Here is a 13,490-nt window from a genome sequence, read left to right on the forward strand (position 1 = left end):
TAGAAATGATGGGCCATATGTTATACTCCCGAGGAAAAATGTGCAGCAGGGAAGTGCAGTGGTCCTCTTTACAATCTTTACAAATGCTTCTTGTGATTATAACAGTCCTAAGGTATTTCTCATACCGAAATTAAAATAGGAATATTATAGTAATGATATCTGTGTTCAAAATTACAAATATTTAATAGCAACGACTGTATTTCATCAGATCCAGTGCAACAGAGGAATACCGTTTGTGCCTCATCATGCAATTCAAACCAGTGAACAAGCCTTGTTTTTACCAAATACCCGTTGAGGCGAGGAAATGTTGCATATACTCAAGAAACCTGCACAATTGCACTGGTAACTCCATATGATAATAGTACAAGGAGTGCATCTCCTGTGCTGCAATTAAGGGACACATTTCTCCAATTTTGAAGGACAATGGTTGGCTACTTTTCTGTGCAGTATAGGGTCATGGATGGGGTTTTTAAGTGTTATCACCTCCACACCCACCTACCCTCTATGGAAATTCAACATTGCATCAGGATTGTATTAACTCATGATGTCTTTTTACAGTAATTGCTATGAGGTTTGGGGGGACATAGCCTGGGCATCTATGAGGAAGAGTCCTCAGCCTTGCACTTGACGATGTACCTTTTCATGGCATTCTGTGAATCTAATACACCTCTACCCCAATATAACAAGAATTCAGATATAACGTGGTAAAGCAGCGCTCCAGGGGGGCGGGGCTGTATGCTCTGGCAGATTAAATCAAGTTCGATATAACTTGGTTTCACCTATAACACGGTAAGATTTTTTGGCTCCTGAGGACAGCGTTATATCGAGGTAGAGGTGTATATGATTCCTAACTGGCACTTGTGCTTCTCATGACATTACGCTATGTATGCAATAATGTATTTCATGCATGGAGTTTTCCCAGATAATTTAAATTGTAACTTGCCAACATCTGTTTTCCTCTGCAGGATGCCACAGATGAAAGTACATGACCCTATGAGAAAATCTCAACTATCATTTGAATATTTTTGTTTCTCTTATGGGACAGGTATTTTGTTTTTAATTTTCTGGTTTTTTTTAAAAAGTAAAATAAACTCATCAACTTTCAGAGCCGCTCACAAGTGCCAATGGGTGAAAAATATTGATAATTAAGCTGCACATCCCCTTCTAAACTTGAATAAGAAAACAATAATATTCTATAAAAAGTAAGTTACTCTTCTGCATTATTAGATTGCTTTATGTAGAAGTGATGTACATCAAACAGTATTTGCCCTCCAGAAGCATTTGTGCTTGTGCAATGACCCTAAGCCGAAGGACTGGAGCAAAACAGTGGTGCACATATCTAGAAATATATATCTTTCTTTTGCCTACTGATAGCGTACAAATGATTTTTTTTTAATTCAAAGCCTTCAAAAGAAATGATGATTATATCCACAAACATAGCTGAATTACTAATCTACTGGCACAATTTGATTGTTCTAACAGTTAACAGATTGCTTATTAATCAACAAGGGTAAACAAGACAATGCAATCTCATTTAGAGCGTGAGTTTTAATGCCTAAAAGTATTTGTGTTCAAAATGTTAATCCCGATAAGGCTTCATTAGAAGACATCTTAAAATGATTAAGTGCATTTCATTGTAAAGTACACTGAGTAGTATATCAGCAGGTGGACATTTCATACAGATGTTCCACTTATTGATATGATGCATTCTATAGCTATTTAAATTACCCCAACTCTGTGATAGCTGGAATTCCATTATTTCTGTAATGAGAGAATTCGGTACCTTTAATATTTCTGAATTTTAAATAAGGTGAATGACAAATTCCCAAACCACTATTTATGGCAAAATATGACCAGGAATTTTATTATTCAATTTAGACCAGTACTGCATTTTCACTTAAGTTTCCTGAACTTGCCCTTATTTATTTTCCTAGGATTCATTACTACATCCTTGCACAGCTCTTGATGTATTCAAATGTCTGAAATATTTCCTTTCTGATGCTGTTCATTAGCCTAATATTATACCAGAAAAAAAAATCTAGGTACAAATAAAGTGGAAGGTCTTACTTAACACTGCAACAGCAAAGAAATTGAACAGTATGGTGGCTTTATGAGCTAGATTCTGCTCTCAGTTAACCTGGTGAAAATCTGAAAAAACTCTACTGAAGCTGAGAATCTGGCCCCACACCCTTAACTCATCCTCTTACTTTGATGTACCTAATGATGGCATCCCCTAAAATGTTGGATGCTATAATACTGTTACAATCTCATATAATATGATAAACTAAGGGCCACTCCATTCATAAACCAAAATATGTGGGCTATAATAAGACCTGTAAGTTGTATTATCTGCAAACAGAAATACAGGACCAAATTCATCTCTTGTTTACATCATTTTCCACCAGCACAATAACATTAACTTCACAGAAGCTATTCTTGATTTACATAGCTGTGACAATAGACTTCAACCATGGTAGTTTTGTTATGATTAATATTAAAAGAGGATGAAACACTCATTTCTAACAAGGAAAAGAATGACTATAATGGCTCGTGTAGAGCTAGGAGACTTAATCAGGTAAAGGCACACAAACAATATATACAATGGCAGGCTACAGTGAATCCAAAGGTAGTATTTATGGTCTGTTACGTGTCCTGCTAAATGATCATTATCTGTACCTTTGACATGATGTCTCATAGTGTCCCATACCTATCCATACTTTGCAACTATAGAACTGGAATAGTCATGTGAAATATTGTGAATACAGTGATTGTGCACAGACAGTTCTCATTTACAAATCTTCACCAGTTATTTCTTTTACATTTCTAAATACACCTCTACCCCAATATAATGCTGCTCGATATAACACGAATTCGGATATAATGTGGTAAAGCAGTGCTTCGGGGGGCAGTGGCTGCGCACTCCAGCAGATCAAAGCAAGTTCAGTATAATGTGGTTTCACTTATAATGCAGTAAGATTTTTTGACTCCCAAGGACAGCGTTGTATCGGGGTAGAGGTGTAGTATAACTCTATATTTTGAGATATTAGCCTCTACAAAAAACTCATAATCAACAAAGCCATTACTTATCAAAAGAAAAGCAAAGAGAACCAGGATTTTCAGACACAGGAGTCTGAAGTGCATGAACCTTAAACCCTAAGTCCATTTTTAGGCACTTGTCTGACTTTCAAAAGCACTGAACATTGCACCGCTCTGATTGCCCTCAGTGGAAACTCTTGGTGCTCAGCAGTTTAAAAAGTCAGGCAGATGCCTATATATAGAATTAGGAGGCTTGTTTTAGGCTCCTCTGTTTGAAAGTCTAGAATAAATTGTCCCAGTAAGGTAAACTGTGTTTTGCAATATAGATAGAGATGTCTGGTGAATATATAGGTAATATTACAATGCAGTGTTTATTAAAACATATTTCCTATACATCACAGAAGAACCCTGGAGATCTTTCTTCTCTCAGCATAACCCTATGTTTAGTGCTTTGTGACTATCAACCTGACTACTGAAAACGGCTGGATTTCCCTCCTTTCAGAGCCTGCTAATGCCACACTGTAAATCATCTGGAAGGGCCACTGCTGAATGACATCAAAGACCGTTCCCAACCCAGGGGCCAAGAGCATTGTCTAGGCAGAACCTAGTGCCCAGGATGGTTCTGGGACAAGGGGTTGAATCATGTACTCTCACTCAGCATGGTAGAATACTACTGCTTGGCTACTAAGGTCCTGATTCTGCAAGGTACTTAAGCATATGCTGAACTTTAAGCATGTGAGGAGTCATCTTAAATTCAATGGAACTATGCACATACGTTAGGCCATGTTTAAGTTCCTTGGTGAACTGAGTCCTAAGCAATATTTTTCAACAACTGGATAGTCTTCCTTTAAGTCCAAAAAGAAAACAAAAAATGGAGTGTGAAATTTAGTAAGGAAACTATTAAATACGAAGTGTATTTTGCCATTGACCAGTGCATCAATCTAGCCCAATGTTTATCTCTAAAGCAGAGCGATTGCTAGACAATGGCACAAAACTGATAAGCTGAAATTGTTCACAAATGATAAAATTCTCATGTCAAAGAATCATAGAAATGTAGGGCTGGAAGGGACCTCAACAAGTCATCATGTCCAGTCCAGTGTGCTGTGGGAGGACCATGTAAACCCAGACCGTCTCTGACAAGTGTTTGTCCAAACTGTTGGTAAAAACCTCCAATGATGGGGATTCCACAACCTCCCTTGGAAGCATATTCCAGAACTTAATTACCCTTATAGTTAAAGTTTTTCTTAATATCTAACCTAAATCTCCCTTGCTGCAGATTAAGCGCATTACTTTCATCTTCAATGGACGTGGAGAACAATTGAGTATCATCCTCTTTATAACAGACTTTAACATATTTGAACACTGTTATCAGGTCTCCCCTCAGTCTTCTTTTTTTAAGATTAAACATGCCCAGTTATTTTTAACCTTTTCTCATTATGTTTTCTAAACCTTTGAAAACATTTTTGTTCCTGTTCTCTGGACTCTTCAATTATTTCACATCTTTCCTAAAGTGAGGTATCTAGAATTGGACACAGTACTCCAGCTGAGGCTTCATAAGAGCTGAATAGACTAGGACAATTACCTCCTATGTTTTAAATACAACATTCTTGTTAATTCACCCCAGAATATTAGCCTTTTTTGCAGCTGCATCACATTGTTGATTCATATTCAATTTGTGATCCACTATAACCCCTAGATCCTTTTCAGCAGTACTACCTCCTAGCTAGTTATTTCCCATTTTGTTCATTTGATTTTTCCTAAGTGAAGTACTTTGCGCTTGTCTTTGTTGAATTTCATTTTGTTGAGTTCAGACCAATTCTCCAATTTGTCAGAAGTCATTTTAAATTCTATTGCTGTGCTCCAAAGACCTTGAAACCCCTCACATCTTGCTGTTATCTGCAAATTTTATAAGTATACTCTCCACTCCATTATCCAAGTCATTCATGAAAATATTGACTAGTACCAGACCCAGGACTGACTCCTGCAAGACCCCACTAAGATATGCCCCCCTTAGTTTTACAGACAATCATTGATAAATATTCTCTGAGTATGGTCTTTCAATCAGTTGTGATAGCACCTTATAGTAGTATCACAAAACTGTATTTCTATAGCATGAATCTGAATTATCATATACAAAAATTTAGATGATTTTTGTAGCAAAATGATTAGATGATTTTTTCCACATACTTTTAGTAAATAATGAAATTTGTTTGCATGAGGTCTTAATGTGTTTCAGTCATTTTTGTCTCTCCTGTTTAAAGTTTGATTGACTTTATACTTATGAATATTGTATTGTGTGAAAAAAAGAAATCTCAGAAAATTCAAGACCCAATCTAATTGAAAATACCTGAGGTCTCTGGAGTCAGGGAAGCTGTCTGAAGGGCTCACAGATGCTAACTTACATGTTTTCATTTTCTTTGTACTTTTAGGTACAAAGGAATTGCCATACCCAATCAGACTAGTCCTAATCCTGTATCCTGTTTCTGACAATGGGCAATATTAGATGCTTCAGAAGAAGGTGCAAGAATACACTGAGGGCAATTATGAAATAACTACCCCAAAGTGGAAGCTTCTGCCTAACTTTTGCCAGCCTTCTGCCCTGAGGCATGAGGCTTTATATCCCCCCTTTATATTTTTTTCCTATCTAGTGTAATCATGGAAAATGACTGAACTGTTACTCAAACTTTTTTTTTATTTTGATTTGTTTGTATTTATTTATTTATTTAAAGTTAACATTCAGACATAGTCCAAGCTAGTAAAATTCAGCCAAAAATTTGAGAAAGGAAGCTCTTATGCAACCTTAACTCAAATCGTTGCTGGTGCTCTCAGTATAATGATCATACTAGTCAGAGTCATGTTTTCAAGTGGCGAACAAACAGCAGCAAATGAACTCTTCAAAACAAAGGTGGGCCTATTTCATCACTTTATGTCTGCTTTAGGCATATGTAATGCCACAGATTTCAACAGAGTTGGCATACGACTAGAATAATGACTATGAAAAGTCTGACCCTTTATTTTTATGCAGATATCACTAATAATGTAAAACAGTGGCGGGACAGGAAGTTGGAATTAGGACGTATCAACAGAATGCTTTCCATGAAATGACAGTGGCTGTCTGCTAGCTGGCTCCTACTGTTTGCTGTCTGCAGCTTGTGTTTTAAAATCAACTTTGCATACTGCATGAATATTGAAAATAAGAATTTCTATTAGTGAATGAAAAAGACAACCAATGGTAAGTAATTCCTCAAAATAAAAAAAGCAAAATGCCATGGACTGGAAGTGAATGATGACTTGTCATCTTTTAAAGAAAATACTGGCAAATGTGGGTGTTTTAACTGATTTCAAGGTTAAAAGAAAATGTCACCTAATATAGGATCTCGGCTTAGTTGCAAATGGTGGGACTTAATCTATATTGAAGCTAAATATTCTATAAGTATGCAGTGAAGTGCAAAAAACAGCAATTGAAAAATGACATGATTAAATGGCACAACATGCAATCATTTGCTCTCAATTATATCAATGTATCTTCTTCATTTCAAGGAGTCAGGCAGAAATATTGTTTTTTAAATGCCTCTATTAAATTGGGCACCAATAATAAAATAGATGAGAGTCCTAATAAGCTCATTTATGTAACATACATCACACACCACAAAACTATTCTCTCCAAAGGGGTTTGCACATAGATTTGTCTCCTGGTTGCCATCAGTCTTGGCTATATTAAAAGATTTTAAAGGCATAACGCTGCCTGCAGGCCCATTCACTGGAAAACCTTTGTATAACTTTTCTGCTTCACCCTTGTGAGATCTTTAATGCTAATTATGGAAAAAGTATTGATATAATATCTTTGCTGTCACATTTTATTACGATGACGGACACAACAGAATCAGAGATTGACATTTTGGAAATATCATCTAATTGCAAGTCAGAAACACGGAATGACAGTTTAAAGTAGATTACGACTTCTTTCATAATCACCCATAGTGAACTGGTTTCCTTTATTTAAAAGCCGTACTTTTAATAGCATTAGAAGCCACTAAATTGCTATGCTGAACACATCTCTCTAGGATTCTCTGATCAGTGCATTATTTCTGCACAACGAATTTGGAAATTGTTCACAACATTTCTTTAAAACAAATCCATATTTCCAATGCTAATTCCATATTTTTTCCTGAGAGAGAGAAAGAAAATTAACTGCCATCCAAGTATTGTAGCATAAATATTTCATTTTTGTAAGTTCAATCTACCTATGTGTGTATTTATTATTGCCATGATATCTGAGTGTGTTGGGTTTAATTTTAATTCAATCTGATCACTGACTTATAAAAAGATACACAAAGACATTGGTTTTGAAATCATTTGCAAACAATTACAATTAAAACAGCATTTTGGGGACTAAAAGCAGCACCTGTATTCCTTCCAACTTGTCTCCTGAGGTACAGTATATGAAATAAAACACAATACTGAATCTAGAATTGATGCTTCTCTTAGGCTTATTCCATGAAAGCTGTTATTATCTCTGTATGACATTCTTTAATTTATTTGTTCCACTCCTTATGCTGGGTTAAGTACTTTTACATATATTTATTTTTAAGAAGATAGTTCACTGGCCTGGTACTTAGTTCATATTCACATGTAATTAGTAATATGTAATATACTTCTTCTAAATTAAAAACACTATTAACATTCCAGACATATAAAACAATATGAAGATTAAGTTACTCTAAAGGAAACGATAATAGCTTACAGATTGCTTTTATCATTACTAAAATGCTGGTATCTATTACAGTGTCTCCCTGGAATAAAAAATGCACTTATGGCAATAATCTGTTAAAGTGTCCATTATTGTTCAGATGCTGCTATCTAAAGTCTAAACTAGTCTGCGATTACAGAAAGGTAACTTTTAACAAAAAAAAAAGAAAAATGGTGTTGGATGTAAATGTAGCGTTGCTACTAAAGTATGAAACACGTCTTCTGAAGCCTTATTTTTCTCTTGTGTGTGAGAGGAGAAGACATTAATTAGAATTCATTTTCACATTAAAAGATTTTAGAACTTATTCACAACACACACTGATTTGTAGGTTAAATTGGCTCCAGGTAGCCATTTCCATATAATTTGTGGAGAGAAAGAGAGGTGATGGAAGAAGCCATTTTGCCCACTATGGCACTGTTTGCATGTCCAGACTCTTCCAGTTTCTGTCCTCTTTGCATTTACATTTCAGAAGATTATCCTCCCAATGAAAATGGGAGAAATTTTGAAGTATGTAGTGAAAAATGTTTATTTTTAGCAACATATTCTAAAGAAATAGAGACAGCATCAGAAGGGTAAGATCAGGGCATGAATATTAGCGCTTTGTACATCTTTTGTAATAAAACATGAAAACCACATTATATTCACCTGGCATTACAAATCTGAAACTTGAGCTAGGTTTACTAACCAGTTCATCATGGTTTGAAAACCTTCAGCAAACCTGGGTCAAGTTTCAAGAGAAGAACTTCAGGTTGAGGTGAAAATCTTCAAAATTCTGAAACCGAGAAGAATGCAGTGGATTAAGCTGCATTTTGGTTTGGGTTCTTGAGTTAATTTAAATTCAAAACTTGAACTGAAATGAAGGTCTCATCTCAACAAGCATCAGACCTAAGATAAAAACAACCTCCCTATTGCTCGGAGTACTGTTTTAGATATCTGAGTTTCATTCAACTTTAATGAAAAAGGATTATGATGACTCATAGCATTTAGAACCCAGTATCTACCCAGAGACTTAAATATACATCATTAAATTTTTTTTTATATAGCTTTAGTGCATGAAGGTATGCCAATACCTGTAACAGGTAGGTCTGAGCCAGATGTGGCTACTCTGCCTACTCCTTCCCCTCCTTAACCTAGTCCTTTCAGAGCTTCTAGGCTGGTATATTTTCCTTGTCTCTCTGCAATGGTCTTCATACATTCTAGGAGGCACTGAGTGCTTCCTTCCCTTGAGACTGACACAAGAAGAGCTCCCTGGTATAACTTCAGATGGGAAAGCAGTGTATAGAAGATAAACTGATTTAGTTTTTTTAGGGACTTGAGATCAGGCAAGGAGGCAGGAAGGGGAAAATGAAAACAGCTAGAGTAGAGAAAAGATAGTTCCTTGGGATTTTTTGTCACACTGGTGAGCCAACTTTAAACCTGGGTGAACAAAAAGATTGCTTGGAAATAACATCATCCCCATTCCTAATAAATGATGTCCATGTCTGAGTTTGCTTAGGAACACTAGAGGTAGAGATATTCTTGTGCTTTCAACTATATCTGTTTATGCAGTGACAACAAGCACTCTTTTCTGGAATACTGTTCCTAGTCTTATTGCAAAGAATTAGTTCATCTAAAATAAAAAGAATATTAAATTCAATGAAAATATTTTCTCAACTTTATGTCTTATCTTGCCCATATTTGTATACAGGTTTTTTTCCAGGCTTCCTGAGTTCAATCCTTAACAAAGTTCACAGGCTTCCATTTCTTTAATCAGAAATAAACAAGAGCCAGGCTAAAGAGGCCACCTTCTCTTTTCAATTTCTCATTTAACAGAGAAAGGGAACAGGTAGTGTGAAGTGCTCCTCCCTGTGATCTCTGATCCAGTAAAGGGAAAGTCTGCTGTGAAATGTTTCTCCTCTACAGCCAGGTAGAAGCTATTTTCTTCCATTTATACTCGGAGGAGAAAGGTTTAATTAGGCAAAGGTGTGGCCTGATTTTCCTGTATGTGGAAGTGTGAAGATACTATCCCTTATCTCATTAGCATGTGTGTGCTGAGATTGAGGTCACACTGCCTAACTGAAACTTTATTACCCATTTCAGAGTAGCAGCCGTGTTAGTCTGTATCCGCAAAAAGAACAGGAGTACTTGTGGCACCTCAGAGACTAACAAATTTATTTCAGCATGAGCTTTCGTGAGCTACAGCTCACTTCTTCGGATGCATAGAATGGAACACACAGACATCTAAGGTGCCACAAGTACTCCTGTTCTTTTTATTACCCGTTGTTGCTTCCAGACACCATTATGTCATGTCAGGTTCATTCCTCTAATAATATGTTGCCAGACACTGCCATCCCTTCTATGTTGTCATCTCATGTTTGTGGTATGCAGTATTTTGTAACATGCAATGAATAGAAACCATCAGGGATGAAATAGTCCTTCAGACTATAAAGCATGGTCTTTTTAAATAAACGTTCCTCACAGAGGAGCTGATTCTGATATCCTTACTCACATTAAATTAGACTTTACTCTCCAAATAATCTCATTGAAATAAATGGGATTGCTGGTAGAGTAAACTACTACTGACTGTGAATAAGGGTATTAATATAGTCCATAATAATACTCCCTGATGGGCAGATGTTCTATTAACTCCCAGGTAAGACTAAATCTAGGAAACCTATCCTGTATAATTGAGGCAAAAATTGGGTAACTCAAATTGATATCAAAGCCAATAATATAGCACTTAATCCCTGGGCTGAGTACTGAATATTTATCATCACTATTTAATCACTTACAGACAAATGTTAAGATGTAGATTTCTGACAAATGTGTGAAAGTTTCATAGACCATAGACCATTATGGTGACAGAAGATCTGTTACAGTCTTTTCGGTCAATGATCCACCCATTTAAAAGAAACTCTCTTTAGTAGGATTTAATGGCTCTAGAGGACATTTTGCTCCCCTCTACACCTCCTTTATTCTTTTTTGTTGCAGGAATAAGTCTCTCACCCTGCTGATGGTGTTAGAAGAGGAGATGTCTGTATTTTCCTGTAAATGGATCCTCATGCAACAGCAGATGAAAGGCAACAGGAGGCAATAACTTGTATAGATACAAGAGCTATGGATAGGAAGGCCAAGGGAACAACATAGCTTCAAAGACATCCAGAGTGGTAGTGGGGGTATGCAGGAACAAGTATCTGGTGCTCCCAAAAGATGCAAAGCTAGTTAGGGGCTAAGGAATAAATCTTCTCTACCTCAGTTCCTCTAGGAGAACAGAACTTCTGGCCTGTTTTGGAGGGATGAGGAAAAAGAAGACCGCAGACTTCTTTAGATATCGATAGTAGAGAAGGCTGGGAGAAGAACTGTGCGTCATTTGCACAATCTGTGTCATTTTGCATGACAAGATTCTCTGGTTTTGATACCCTGCACAGCTGGGACAGCCTCTCTCTAACCAGGCAGTCCTTACAGTTAAGGTATTGAGAAGGGAGAGGAAACAGAGCAGTTTCTTTACAGCTGTTGTCTCCTAAATCCTCTTTCACAGCATGGGATTCACCCACAGACCCTACCTGCTGAAGAGGGAAGAGAGGAACTGGTGAGTCTCAGTCCCATTTCTTTTCCCTGACCAGTTGTAGTAAACAATAGGGCCAGCTGGCTTGAAAGACCACACTACCAGGTGTGTAAGGGGACTGTGAGTGGGGAAAATGTCATAGGGACTGAAGCAAGACTGCAATTAGTAGGGGGAAAATATCTTTGCACTCATGCTGTTGTTAGGTCTCCTGTGGTTTGTTATGGGAGTCTGCACAACATTTCTCAGCTATTCCAGTCTTGAAGATCGTTCCACTGGCTCCTCCTGTCTCACGTTTGCTGCTAGCATGAGGATCCACTTATTTCAGGTAGATCCCCTTGTGATAATGTCAACAGGAGAGTTATTATTTCTGCAACAAGGAAGATAAAAAAAAGGTGAGCAGGGAGCAAAATATGAAATAAAAAAAAAGGGTTTGATTCATTGTTGCATCCAATCTCTGCCAGATGAGGGACTCAAGGTTGGGGGCAAATATGGGTTTATAACACCTTCATGTCTCTGTTATTGTGGGAGCTGTTGAGGCCTGGTTTGGCCCTTGACACGGGTTAAAGTGGCCTCAGGGCTGCCTTAACTTGCATCTGGCTGCTTATGAAAGCTGTGAGGCAGATTAGTTGAGAACTATTTACAGTTGCACTATAACATATGGGGCATTCCCCATCTGCAGTGGGAATTCCCTGGTGGCTGGATCTTCTGGCTTTGTGGCCCATTTTTTTTTTGTCAGGGGAGCTAGAGTAAAGCAGCCATAGGGTAGGAGTGAATGAGGGTCAAAACAATGTTTTAGAAACAGACTGAGATTGGCCTACAATTAATTTTAACCTTTGATTATTTAAAATGTGAGGATCTGCAAAAAAAAGAAAGCACAACCAGAAGATTCACAGGTCAGGATCCAAAATCAAAACAGAATGGTGTGGTGAAGGCTGCAGTCTCAGGTAGGATTTTTATCCTTACAGGGAATTTATATGATTGTGGCTTTAAAAGGAAAACCGAACTGAAGCACAAAGTGAGCTCTCTCTCGAATAGCAATAATTAGAGCATTAACCTGTAACTTGGAGATGTGAAAACATCTATGCTTCTCAAGGGCAGTGGCAGAATCCCACCTTTTTGGCAAAAATCATTCAGCATCTGTCTCATTATATTGTAATGTAAGGTCACAAGGCTGGGTGCTGGCTTCCTTATTGTTTGCTATATAAATGTTGCCTTAGGATGGATGTCAGAAAAGCTCATTTGGGGTTCCTCAGTGTTTTGTAAATGACACTCAGCTTATCTGCTCTTGAATCTGACCTTAATCAGGCTATATTTCAAACAGTCGCATCCTGGATGTCTTCCAGCTTGTTAAAGTTTAAGCCAATTAAAACTAGGTAAGGTTTTATCATCTGTGAAAAGATTTGGGACTTTGGATAGCTCTTTATTGATAAAAATATTTAAATTATTACAACAGGTTTTTTTTTTTTATCATTTTGATATGTAGAAAGGATTAAATCCTGCCTGACTTCTGTTGATTTGGAAACTGTTTTGCATGCTTTTGTTCCATTCACATTGAATTTCTTTAATTCCTTATTTGCAGCTCTACCAGCAGCATTGTTACACAAATAGTAATGGATCCAGAATGAAATAGTAAAACTGATTGCTGACACCTTTAGGAACAGTTCACGCATTTCTCAAATCTCAGCACTGGCTTCCAACTTTCAACCAGAGTTAAAATTTGTATTTGACCTGATGGATCTCAATTGTTTATCTAAAGTCTCACATCTTGAGGCCTGTACGTTTTTTGTAAATCCATGTTGCTGGCTTTTTCTTTTAAATAAAAATTTGATTGTGGCTATAATTTTATGGCTTATCCAAACATGGCATAAGCTTTATCCATGGGCTTTTATTTAACTGATTTGTTTTTAAGATTTGCAATATTGAATGTTGAGCAACACTTGCAGATATTTATAAAGAAAAGCACCATACAAAGTGTTTAACTGACTCACTAACTGATGATTAATTACCCATTGCTATCTATGTTGTTTCAATAAAAAGTTTAGTTGGTTTAGAGCTGCAGAGCAAAGTGACGGTCCTAAGCCATAAATTAAGAAATATTCATGTGGCATATCTGGCATGCCAAGTCACAAATTCAATGAAATATTCCTATCATCAGTGGTT

The 13,490-nt window shown here is 36.9% G+C and overlaps 1 protein-coding gene across 3 annotated transcripts in view; it reads right to left on the reverse strand.

Annotated features, from left to right (window-relative positions):
- The window catches only part of AKAP6 (A-kinase anchoring protein 6), a 404,712-nt gene that overhangs the window by 36,711 nt on the left and 354,511 nt on the right, over nt 1-13,490 (reverse strand). The gene's annotated exons all lie outside the window — the stretch shown is intronic.

The sequence above is a fragment of the Gopherus evgoodei genome, chromosome 4, assembly GCF_007399415.2.
Source record: "Gopherus evgoodei ecotype Sinaloan lineage chromosome 4, rGopEvg1_v1.p, whole genome shotgun sequence".
Taxonomy (NCBI): Eukaryota; Metazoa; Chordata; order Testudines; family Testudinidae; genus Gopherus; species Gopherus evgoodei.